Below are 14,006 nucleotides of genomic sequence, written 5' to 3' on the forward strand. Positions count from 1 at the left end.
AGATAAGTGGAAAGCAGAGGTAGTCACCTGCCATTGGAAAATAAGAACAAAGCCAGTTCACCAGTTTTGTGTGGGTACTGGATGAACAAATCCTATGACAACAGATAGAATAACATGAAAGTACATGGAAGACAAAAATCTCTAGGAAGAAAATGAGAAGAAATGTCAACTGCATGAGAAGTTAAAGTGCCTGTGAACTGCAGATGACCTTTACTTTTTGACATTCATTGAATTGGCCAATGAGTGCATGAATAGTATCTGAAGGGATTCTGTACAGAGCCAGGTTGAAATGTTTTAGTTCATAAATGGTGTCATTTTTAGTGTATATCAAGTCTTGTCCCTCAAGCTGGTAATGACCCATGTTTAACATGATGCTTCCATCACTGTTAACTACTTAGTGAATATTAAAAAATAGGGGAATTAACTGAGGTCTAAACTTTTAAGAGTTCTTAATTAAGTCTTACCCCCAGTACCTAAGGAGATTTAGATGCCTTTTCTGTGTCCCCGCCCCCCCACACCCCCCACACAAACACACTCATATTCCTAAAGACTAGATATGTTAGGCCTGGGAATATACACTAAGAGCTGACTGTGGAGGACTTGAGCTATCGCAATCCTTTTCTTTTTCTACAGCTAAACTTGGGTTTCCAAATGTCTGTTCAACAGGCATGTAAAGTGGATATTATGTCATAGTTTTGCTCTTTACACCTTCAAGTTAACAAAATTGAGCTGCTTTCTAACAAGCTAAATGCACACTTTTTTTGGAAGGGGGTGACAATACAATGTCTTCTCAAGCTGTAACTTAGGTGCTCTTTAAAGACATCATTGAGAATTCTTCTGCACGATTTATGCTGGCTAATAGGAATTTAAGTGATAACTGGTGGGAGAGCATTGAAGCATTCATGCATGTGAAATCAGATGAACACCCACAATGTGGAATTTCCTAAGGAAAACTATTCTAGCAGAGAAACACAGTCCCAGGTTGAGTGCCAATAACTTTTAAATTAACATGTGAGTTATCACCCTAATAAGTAGCAACTAAAGGTGCCTAAGGAGTAAGACCAACTTTTTAAGTCCATATTTTCCAAGGCATTTAAAAAACATTAGCTCAAACAAAGTTATATATATAAGTCCCTTTCTCTGTTGAGGGGAATTTAATCTTTTTTACTTAATTTTGGTTGCATATATTAATGCTTACTCTTGAAAGGCACACATACAATCTAAATAAATCATAAATAAATAAGATTTATTTACTTAAGATCATTTGTTTAACAAATTTTATTCTATTAATAACATGTAATTCATTCATTTATTAACTTAATTATTAATGTTTTATTATTTAATATAATTCAATAATTTTATTTAATAGCCAGATAGAACAACTAATTTGGGAAAAGGATTTGAAATCAAGAGCTCTGTTTCTATTAGTAATTTCTATTTCTATTCAGTAATTTTAATACTAGTCTTCTTGAAACATTTTATTTTAAAAGATCTACTTAAAACTACATCAATTTCCACTTGTCATGCAATTCCAGATTGCAGTGTGACTTCAGCTTCAGCATCTACTCATCAAGGTTAAAGGGGCACATTCTAATACTTATCCTGTGTCAAATAAGCTCAATTACCTTTCAGAGTTGCCTAAAATTTGTGAAATATTAATGATTCAAATACATGAATCCTGAACATTTCAAATAAATTTACCCCTTAAGGCTTTCTAAAATGTAGAGGCAAAGCTGTATCTTTGCCATCACACTTATTTTACAACAGTTTTTCCCATTATATAGAGAATTTGGAATGATGTTGATAACAGTCATGGCCATTGGATTCTCAGTTTCCTCATTAGAAACATGGAGTTAATGATATATGTGCCCCATGTGGCTACTGAGAAGAGTAACAGAAGACTACTGCCTGATAATAGTAAGTGCTTGATAAGTGTTAACCATTATACTATTGCTATAATTTTTATTATTGCTGTGATTATTGCTCAGCAATTTAAAAAAATAGACAATTAGGGACATTTTCTTTATACTGGACACCTGGCTCATGCTCATTAATCATATATTTTGAAAGTTAGCCAAAGCTGTGTTAAGTTATAGTCTCTATTTCAGCGATCTTTAAGCTAGACTGTTATAATATTTTATTTTATTAACATCCCTGAAAAAATTCAACAAGGCTCTTCTGGGTGCAGAATGTTACAACTTGAATGTTACTTTCCAGGAAGATGACTCAATATATTTTACACTAGTTGAGAGACAATATTCTGGGCTCCCTGATGTATAAGCTTGAAAAACCCTTGAGCATATGGCGCTTATGTGGCTTTTGTTACTGTAGCCTACCACTACTGGGGTACCTATTCATCTGTTTTCAACTGATGTGTAACATAAAAGAAAAATTGAAGTCAAATTCTATGTAGAGAGATATGGCTTTAGTCATTGTGTGTCTTAATTAGGAAGTATTTTCCTGCAGTAAATAAACTGTGAATTAATGCCTGGAGATCATTTTATGGTTCTGTATCTCATGATTATGATTCATGTTCAGTTGTTTTCCTTTAAGTTGTAATCAATGTCCAATGTGCTAGTTTCATTGCTCAGATGATGAATAACCATGAATTTGGGGCAGTTTCGGTTACAAGTAGTTATTTTCCATTATGAATGGTAGCTCCAAAAGAGAGTTTTTTTCCTGAAAGGCCTTTAAAACTATTTCTCTTTGGAAATATCTTTGAAAATGACCAGGTCAGAAGTTTTAGCCGTTTGGTTATAATAACACTGATGGGTAACAGATTGAACAGGGTTGACCAGGTACTGCAATGAAAAGCCCACTATGGGGACAACAACAAAAAATCTCAGTCCTATGCTGATTGGTACTTGTGTCGCACACCATGACAACTCACCGATTCAGGCTGGTCTATACACTTGAAAAAGATGCCTAAAATTTATTTCAGACTTCTGTGAAACACTACACAACACAGCCTTGCCTCCAGTTGCATCCCTCTCTCTCATAGCAGAATCAATATTTCCTTCCTTATTCAAATCAAGACAATGAAGAGAACTATAGGATGTGGGTAGAGTTGGGCAATTTGAAGGATTCTGGTCCATCACTTGCTTCCAGTGCAGTTTTTTACTTCCTCCTTTATTTACCTCATCCTTTACAAAAATCCTGGAGCTCTTGGCACACATGAAGAAAAATACTAACCCTGTGAAATATTATTATTGGGTCCTTATTGAAGTTATTTTTCCATTTGGAGGAACAGTCCATCTAGCCTGCAATAATATTTAAAAGAGAACACCTTTATGGCATCCAAGGTCTTATTAGGGAAATTTGGTATGTATAATAGCTTTGTCATCATATTACATTTAATCATAAGTGGCTAAACAAAAATATTTATCAGTACAAAGTAAATTTTCATGTGTTCATTTCAAACCAGTGGCTTACTAAAAATGGCACTTTGCTGGTGTTTCAGAAACCAAGACCCTTACCGATACCTACCTACATAAGTTTTATAGACAAGGAATGTGAAATTTTAAACAAGCTTGACAGCTATTTTTCATTGCTCACGCAGAACCGCCTTTGAATGATAGTCCCTTGTAAAAGACATTCATTCATTCATTTATTGATTCACTCAGTAGAACATCAGACATCATAGAGCACACAGCTTATGCCAGGCATATTAGAAATCAAAGATGAAGACATTGTCTGTATCCTAGAGAAAGAGAGCTCTGATGTTCTTTGCTCTACTCAGGGACCTGCAGTGTCTTCAGACCACAGTGGTATTAAGAGTTAAGGAGACAACAGCCCATGTCACAAATTATAAATAAAAAATTCTGGATTCTGGAATTATCATCTTTCACTAGACTAGAGGTAGATGTACTCAAATTATACGCTTTATTATGGAATAGATATTAGGATAAAACAAAATAAAGACATAATATCTGTTACTCTGCAAGCCAAATAGGATCTTGGTCTTTCCTTTCTCATCAAAGTGGGGTTGGGATAGGCTCCGGCTAGGGGACAGGGAGCCCCTCTGGAACTCCCTGGTTCCCAACTGCCTGCAGGAATGCTGTCTTGGCGACTTAGGAGAGTTATCCAGAAGCAACGTGCCTCATTCCTCGGGTAGGAAGGAAGAGGGTAGCTCCTGTTTCCCTCAACTTCCTCAAGCTTTTCCCTGAAGCTCAGTCCCTCTTGCTTCTCACGGTTCGAAGATGAAAAGTTTTAACTGAGCACTTGAATCTTCTCCTACCTTCCTGACCCGCGCTGCTCAGCCCAACAGGTGACACGGAGCTCTGGACTCCTCCCAAGAGCAGCATATGCAGACGCCCCGGGCCAAACGTCCCAATCCGCGGCCACGCAGGTGTGCGGGTCTCCCGGTGCCCGGTTTGAAACGTCACCTTCCTCGCGGGCCAGGCCCGCTCCTCCACGCGACCCCCACGCACCTCCAGTGCCCTTCCTGGGACTTTTCTCCGCTTGGCTCCCGATTTTTTTTTAATCTTAAAAAATGTTTTTTTTCTTTTGCATTCTAGAAGTACTAGGATCCTTAAAAAAAGAAGATGTATATAAAAGAAAAATAACCTGTATTCTCAAGAGAAATCCTAAGAACATTTTAGTGTATACCCTGGTTGTTTCTTTATTATAAATAAAGAGGTAGGTTGTGCCTCTTCTTGGCTGCTCTCATAAATTACAGGCATGATATACATAACTACACTTTATAAAAGTTTTGCATATATTTGTTAAAGAAAAATATTTTTAAACGTCTTTTTACTCTAAAATACACATGCACAGGAGTTAAAATACTGTTTGTATTTATTAAGAACAGTCTTACCCTCCACACACTTTAGGATGTAGAACATGTGAAACAAGAAAAAATGAGGCTGTAAAGCAAACCAAAAATTTATTTGGGGTCTTTAGGAATTCGAATCCTGGAGACATAGATTCAGGAGGAAACTGCAGTGTGCTCCGAGAAAGAGTGTATAAATCAAAACCTGCAGGCTTATGTAAGTTGTTTTGGAAGAATTACAATTGACATAGACAACAATAACTAGCATTGATCTATATAGGATAAATTACTAAATTAGTTGCTAGATTGGATCTCAGCAGATAAGCCTCATTCAGAGAACTGTAACCGGGTGTGTAGCTGTGCTTGGCACAGTTCAAAAATTCATGTTCCATCTAGGTATGGACGTGCATAAGACCAACTTCCCCAGTGGCCTCCTGACCCCACTTTAGGGCTCCTGGACATTCCCAACCCCGTATCGGATGTTTCTGTTCACAAACATTATCAATGCATTGAAAAAACCTGGGTACTGGTAAGAATTGCATCATTCTCCTATCCACTATTACGAGTTGTACTTTTCTTTATAGTTTAACACATCATATATGCATCACTTTTTATTGAAATTTAGCACACATACAAAAAAATGAATTAAACTGCAAATGTACTCATTGTCATAATGAAGTGAACCCAAATAAAAGAAGTAAAACATTCCTAGCACCCCCAAATCTCCACCTAATCACAACCTCCTCTCTGCTCCCCAGAGGTCAGGACTGACCTGCTTTCTGACACCACAGTTTAGTTTTGCCTATTTTTGAACCGTTTAAAGATGATCCAGTCATGTTTTTTCTGCTCTATACTGCCATTGACTATAGGTACCTTTTGCAAAGTACATTCAGTATAATAATTATTTAAATCAGAATTCTCCTCTACCTTCCTCACTTAACACTATATAGAGTGCATTTTTGAATGCCATTTAACATTCTGCTAAAAAATTAGTTTGTGCATATTCTCTTGGATGGATATACCATGACTTATATTGGATGCACAATTTTTTGTTCTTCTGCTTTTTGGCCAGTTTTTCCCAGGTTCATGTATCCTCACGCTTATCTTTTTGCAGACATTTCTGGGTTATTTGTTTAGAATTATTCCTACAAGCGAAATTTCTAAATCAAAGGGCACTAACTTTTTAATGGTCCAGTGCCCTACTGTCATGTTGCTTTACTAAAAAATAATGCCAGTTTGTAGTCCTGCTGGTGTGTGAAGGGATCTCATTTCAACTTACTCAACATCAATTATTTTTTCATCTTTGTTAATTTGATAGGTGAGAAATATTTTCTATTGATATTTAGATTTGCACTCCATTGATTACAGGTGAGGTTGATTACACTTGTCTGTTATTTATATTTCTCTTATTATGGTGTGTTTGTACATATTTTTCCCCAGTTTCCTCAAGTTTTGATACTGGTATCTCCATGAACAGGCAGCCTGATCTGCTGGAGCCCCTTAGGTTATGAATGGTGGTCTTTAAGATAATGGTTGGGCTAAATCTCATGGATATCAGGGATTCTTCAGGGTTTTTTAATATCTGTTGAATCTCCCAGCTCCACCCATAGATGGTGGAATTGGGCTGGCTGGTTTCAATGTCATTACCTCACTACAGTAACTAAGTGAGGTAAGCCAGGTTCTACTATTGTCATATTACAGCTAAGGAAAATGAAATTGAGTCATAAATGAATTGTTCAGGTTGTTGAATGAGGATCTGAACCTGTATCTCTACTTTTGATAGTCTTGAGCTGAAAGTTTTCCCTCTGTCAACACAGATCAAGTAGTTGAGGTTTCATTGGGCATGGAATCTTTATATTTGAGACTGGAGAAGAGGTTGCAAAACTAGGCAAAATAATAACTAGTGTTTTAGTAGTAATGTTTTGCAGTAGAGTGAAAAACACATGAGACTGTCTCTTTTACTCCATAATTATAAGAAAATGAAGCCCCAAGGAAATGATGCCACCATGCATGACCATGCAGGTTGTACATGACACAGCTCTAAAGGGGTCATCATCCACATCCTTTACTTCATGAACTGCATCCTTTGGATTTGTGCAGACCCATGCCTGCGTAATCTTGTGCAGCAACTTCCTTTCAATATTTACTTACCTTTCAAAATCACTAGAGGTTTCCAAGCACAGGTCAGTGTAAGCTAAAAATAGAAAAAGTGATGTTGAATCAGAAACCTCCTTCTGACCTTGCTTTTAGTTGTCAAAACAATTGAAACAAAAATTTGATGCACAAACGTTCATTGTTCCAGAAAACATACAATCATATTGAGAAGAAATTCAAAGCAAGGAAACAAGGTGGTCTCCATAGAGATATAGTTAAAACTCTCTGTTGGTGTGTATAAAGATCTTTCATGCACCAAAAGGAGAGAATTTTTTTAAACAAATAACAGGCAAATACAGTACAGATTCTCTAATACCTAGTGAGACAGGGAATGTGGGAGTACTCATATAGGTAAGAAAGGAGGAGCTCTGCAGTTGGCAATGACCGTTTTATAGTAGAAGCCTTTCCAGAGACCATTTTGTCTTGAAACTACCGGTTGTTGTTACTTGGCCAAAGTCACTCAGCATGAAGTTAGGAGGAGTGATTAGAGATTGCAGATGGCCCTAATTGAAACTACCATCTAGGACTCCCTTGGGTTGCTGAAGATAGGAGGGATCATACTGTTTGCTTTTGGTTAACCTGCTTTGCCCTCACTCCACTGAAATTGTTAAATGTATCACATACTTTAATACTTTATATGCCTCAGTCTATAGGTATTAGGTTATTCCTTTTCAGGGAAGCAGTGTATCATAGTCCCATAAGGAACACTGGACTGAGAGCCAGAAGCTTGGATTTAAACTGTTCCATTAGCAAACTAGTGAGTTTCCTCACCTGTAGCATTTAGGCTCTGAGTTAATTGATTACTAAGACAATTTTTTTTTGCTCTAAGACCTTATATATATATATGAAATATGCTTTATATATATAATTTGTAATGGATATTTTCATGGATTATGATTTGAATACAGAGTTTTAAAAGGAAACATTAAAGACAGCTTTCACATGAACTCAAAGTAGAAAAACCAACATACACATACACACACACACAAAAACACACATGCATGCTCACACACACACATATACTTATACTTATTTCCGATGTTATCCCTAGTCATTCTTTCACATATCCTTTGTAAAATGACTATTATTTTTGCAATAGTAAATAAATTAATTTTCCATCAAAGCCAAAGAAATGAATGCTCTCTTTTGCATATACAAGGCAACTTAATAATCAAAGTAGTCTTTAAAATTCTTTATCAGGATTGGCAAAACTCTTGGTGCAGAAAATACAAGAAATGTGTTTCCTGTTCTTTAGAATAGGCTAAGCAATTATCTCCTGCTAAACTGCAGGAGCAATTATCTGCTTTCCCATGCAAACACAGATTGTTTAAGGTTTGTCCTTGTCCTGAAGTTGCAGAAAAAAGCAAATTAATGGGAAATTTTGATATTGTTAGGCAAATTCAGGAGCTATCCCAAGGATGTAAGCTATGTCCTCATTACCACATTGGGGGCTGCCACTAGTGTGTGGATGACCTGTGGAGCCTCTGGAGGCAGTTTTGCAAATTCCAGGTATAGCTCTGCTTGGTCAAGTAGCCATTAATTCTGTTTGGAAGTGAAGTTACCTTCTTACCTATTTTGGCATCTCTTTCTCACTCCCTACCCCAGCCCCAACAACCTCATTGGAATTACCAAGACTAAGGATTAGAAATAATACTCCTGAGGCGGAGCCAACATGGCGGCGTGAGTAGGACAGTAGGAATCTCCTCCCAAAAACATATATACTTTTGAAAATACAACAAACACAACTAGCCCTAAAAGAGAGACCAGAAGACGCAGGACAGTGGCCAGACTGCAGCTACACCAGCGAGAACCCAGCAACTGGTGAAAGGGGGTAAGATACAAGCCCCGGCCCGGCGGGACCCGAGCGCCCCTCCCCCCAGCTCCCGGCGGGAGAAGAGCAGGCAGAGCGGGAGGGAGAGGGAGACGGAGCCGAGGACTGCCGAACACCCAGCCCCAGCCATCCGGGCCAGAGCGCAGACACAGTACATGCCCAGGGGGCCCTGGATACTGGGGGAACAGGGAGTAAGACCTCTGAGCGGGTGCTGAAGCTGATGCCCCTGTGACAAAGAAAAGCGGGGGCTTTTTGAAAGTCTTAAAGGGACAGGGACTTAAAAGCTTGACGGAAACAACCCAGGTCACAGTACAGCAGCTGGAAATTACAGGGAAAACCGGGTGCACTAACCCCCTGGGAAACAGCTCTGAGACCCCTCACGGAGGCAAACAGTCAAGCAGCCCCCCCATCCATTACCCCACCGGGCGCTGCAAAAGCAGAGAAGCAGCCTGAGACAAATTCCGCCCACAGAAAGGGAAATTTCTCCCTTCTGGCCAGGCAAGACACAAAGACCCAGTCTACACGCAATTACCCAACACAAGCCACTAGGGGTCGCAGTTGCCCCAGTAAAGAAAGGCCAGTAGCAAGTGAAAATTTTGGCCCTCCCAGCTGACAGTCAATAGCACCTGTCAACATGAAAAGGCAAAAAAATATGATCCAGACAAGACTAACCCAGACAGCTTCAGCATCTGCTACATCTTCCCCTGAGAAGGAATCTGGGGAAATAGATTTAGCCAGTCTACCTAAAAAGAATTCAAAACAAAAGTCATAACCATGCTGATGGACTTGCAGAGAAATATGCAAGAACTAAGGAAGGAGAATTCAGAAATAAAACAAGCTCTGGAAGGACTTCAAAACAGAATGGACGAGATGCAAGAGACCATTAATGGACTAGAAAACAGAGAACAGGAACGCAGAGAAGCTGATGCAGAGAGAGATAAAAGGATCTCCAGGAATGAAAGAATTTTAAGAGAGCTGAGTGATCAATCGAAAAGGAATAATATAAGAATCATAGGTATTCCAGAAGAAGTAGAGAGAGAAAAGGGGATAGAAAATGTCTTTGAAGAAATAATTGCTGAAAATTTCCCCAAACTAGGGGAAGAAATGGCCTCTCAGACCACAGAGGTACACAGAACTCCCATGACAAGGGATCCAAGGAGGGCAACACCAAGACACATAATAATTAAAATGGCAAAGATCAAAGACAAGGACAAAGTATTACAAGCAGCCAGAGAGAAAAAAAAGGTTACCTACAAAGGAAAACCCATCAGGCTATCATCAGACTTCTCAACAGAAACCCTACAGGCCAGAAGAGAATGGCATGATATACTTAATGCAATGAAACAGAAGGGCCTCGAACCAAGACTACTGTATCCAGCACGAATATCATTTAAATATGAAGGAGGGATTAAACAATTCCCAGACAAGCAAAAGTTGAGGGAATTTGCCTCCCACAAACCACCTCTACAGGGCATCCTACAGGGACTGCTCTAGATGGGAGCACTCCTAAAAAGAGCACACAACAAAACACCCAACATATGAAGAAGGGAGGAGGAGGAAGAAGAAGGGAGAGAAATAAAGAATCATCAGATTGTGTTTATAATAGCTCAACAAGCGAGTTAAGTTAGACAGTAAGACAGTAAAGAAGCTAACCCTAAACCTTTGGTAACCACAAACTTAAAGCCTGCAATGGCAATAAATTCATACCTTTCAATAATCACCCTAAATGTAAATGGACTGAATGCACCAATCAAAAGACACAGAGTAATAGAATGGATAAAAAAGCAAGATCCATCCATATGCTGCTTACAAGAGACTCACCTCAAACCCAAAGACACGCACAGACTTAAAGTCAAGGAATGGAAAAAGATATTTCAAGCAAACAACAGAGAGAAGAAAGAAGGTGTTGCAATTCTGGTATCAGACAAAACAGACTTCAAAATAAAGAAAGTAACAAAAGACAAAGAAGGACATTACATAATGATAAAGGGCTCAGTCCATCAAGAGGATATAACCATTATAAATATATATGCACCCAATACAGGAGCACCAACATACCTGAAACAAATATTAACAGAACTAAAGGAGGAAATAGAATGCAATGCATTCATTCTAGGAGACTTCAACACACCACTCACTCCAAAGGACAGATCCACCAGACAGAAAATAAGTAAGGACATAGAGGCACTGAACAACACACTAGAACAGATGGACCTAATAGACATCTACAGAACTCTACATCCAAAAGCAACAGGATACACATTCTTCTCAAGTGCACATGGAACATTCTCCAGAATAGACCACATACTAGGCCACAAAAAGAGCCTCAGTAAATTCCAAAAGATTGAAACCCTACCAACCAACTTTTCAGACCACAAAGGCATTAAACTAGAAATAAACTGTTCAAAGAAAGCAAAAAGGCTCACAAACACATGGAGGCTAAACAACACGCTCCTAAATAATCAATGGATCAATGACCAAATCAAAATGGAGATCCAGCAATATATGGAAACAAATGACAACAACAACACTAAGCCCCAACTTCTGTGGGACGCAGCAAAAGCAGTCTTAAGAGGAAAGTATATAGCACTCCAAGCATATTTAAAAAAGGAAGAGCAATCCCAAATGAACGGTCTAATGCCACAACTATCAAAATTGGAAAAAGAAGAACAAATGAGGCCTAAGGTCAGCAGAAGGAGGGACATAATAAAGATCAGAGAAGAAATAAATAAAATTGAGAAGAATAAAACAAGAGCAAAAATCAATGAAACCAAGAGCTGGTTCTTCGAGAAAATAAACAAAATAGATAAGCCTCTAGCCAGATTTATTAAGAGGAAAAGAGAGTCAACACAAATCAACAGTATCAGAAATGAGAAAGGAAAAATCACAACAGATCCCGCAGAAATACAAAGAATTATTAGAGACTGCTATGAAAACCTACATGCTAACAAGCTGGGAAACCTAGGAGAAATGGACAACTTCCTAGAAAAATACAACCTTCCAAGACTGACCCAAAAAGAAACAGAAAATCTAAACAGACCAATTACCAGCAACGAAATTGAAGCGGTAATCAAAAAACTACCAAAGAACAAAACCCCCGGGCCAGATGGATTTACCTCGGAATTTTATCAGACATACAGGGAAGACATAATACCCATTCTCCTTAAAGTTTTCCAAGAAATAGAAGAGGAGGGGATACTCCCAAACTCATTCTATGAAGCTAACATCACCCTAATACCAAAACCAGGCAAAGACACCACCAAAAAAGAAAACTACAGACCAATATCCCTGATGAACGTAGACGCAAAAATACTCAACAAAATTTTAGCAAACCGAATTCAAAAATACATCAAAACCATCGTACACCATGACCAAGTGGGATTCATCCCAGGGATGCAAGGATGGCACAACATTCGAAAGTCCATCAATATCATCCACCACATCAACAAAAAGAAAGACAAAAACCACATGATCATCTCCATAGATGCTGAAAAAGCATTTGACAAAGTTCAACATCCATTCATGATAAAAACTCTCAGCAAAATGGGAATAGAGGGCAAGTACCTCAACATAATAAAGGCCATTTATGAAAAACCCACAGCCAACATTATATTGAATAGCAAGAAGCTGAAAGCATTTCCGCTGAGATCGGGAACTAGACAGGGATGCCCACTCTCCCCACTGTTATTTAACATTGTACTAGAGGTCCTAGCCACGGCAATCAGACAAAACAAAAAAATACAAGGAATCCAGATTGGCAAAGAAGAAGTCAAACTGTCACTATTTGCAGATGACATGATACTGTACATAAAAAACCCTAAAGACTCCACCCCAGAACTACTAGAACTGATATCGGAATACAGCAAAGTTGCAGGATACAAAATCAACACACAGAAATCTGTGGCTTTCCTATACACCAACAATGAACCAACAGAAAGAGAAATCAGGAAAACAACTCCATTCACAATTGCATCAAAAAAAATAAAATACCTAGGAATAAACCTAACCAAAGAAGTGAAAGACTTATATTCTGAAAACTACAAGTCACTCTTAAAAGAAATTAAAGGGGACACTAACAGATGGAAACGCATCCCATGCTCATGGCTAGGAAGAATTAATATCGTCAAAATGGCCATCCTGCCCAAAGCAATATACAGATTTGATGCAATCCCTATGAAACTACCAGCAACATTCTTCAATGAACTGGAACAAATAATTCAAAAATTCATATGGAACCACCAAAGACCCCGAATAGCCAAAGCAATCCTGAGAAAGAAGAATAAAGTAGGGGGGATCTCACTCCCCAACTTCAAGCTCTATTATAAAGCCATAGTAATCAAGACAATTTGGTACTGGCACAAGAACAGAGCCACAGACCAATGGAACAGACTAGACAATCCAGACATTAACCCAGGCATATATGGTCAATTAATATTTGATAAAGGAGCCATGGACATACAATGGCGAAATGACAGTCTCTTCAAAAGATGGTGCTGGCAAAACTGGACAGCTACATGTAGGAGAATGAAACTGGACCATTGTCTAACCCCATATACAAAAGTAAACACAAAATGGATCAAAGACCTGAATGTAAGCCATGAAACCATTAAACTCTTGGAAGAAAACATAGGCACAAACCTCTTAGACATAAACATGAGTGACCTCTTCTTGAACATATCTCCCCGGGCAAGGAAAACAACAGCAAAAATGAACAAGTGGGACTATATTAAGCTGAAAAGCTTCTGTACAGCAAAAGACACCATCAATAGAACAAAAAGGAACCCTACAGTATGGGAGAATATCTTTGAAAATGACACATCCGATAAAGGCTTGACGTCCAGAATATATAAAGAGCTCACATGCCTCAACAAACAAAAAACAAATAACCCAATTAAAAAATGGGCAAAGGAACTGAATAGACGGTTCTCCAAAAAAGAAATACAGATGGCCAACAGACACATGAAAAGATGCTCCACATCGCTAATTATCAGAGAAATGCAAATTAAAACTACAATGAGGTATCACCTCACACCAGTAAGGATGGCTGCCATCCAAAAGACAAACAACAACAAATGTTGGCGAGGCTGTGGAGAAAGGGGAACCCTCCTACACTGCTGGTGGGAATGTAAACTTGTTCAACCATTGTGGAAAGCAGTATGGAGGTACATCAAAATGCTCAAAACAGACATACCATTTGACCCAGGAATTGCACTCCTAGGAATTTACCCTAAGAATGCAGCAATCAAGTAT

This window comes from Manis pentadactyla, chromosome 1, assembly GCF_030020395.1.
Source record: "Manis pentadactyla isolate mManPen7 chromosome 1, mManPen7.hap1, whole genome shotgun sequence".
Classification (NCBI taxonomy): Eukaryota; Metazoa; Chordata; class Mammalia; order Pholidota; family Manidae; genus Manis; species Manis pentadactyla.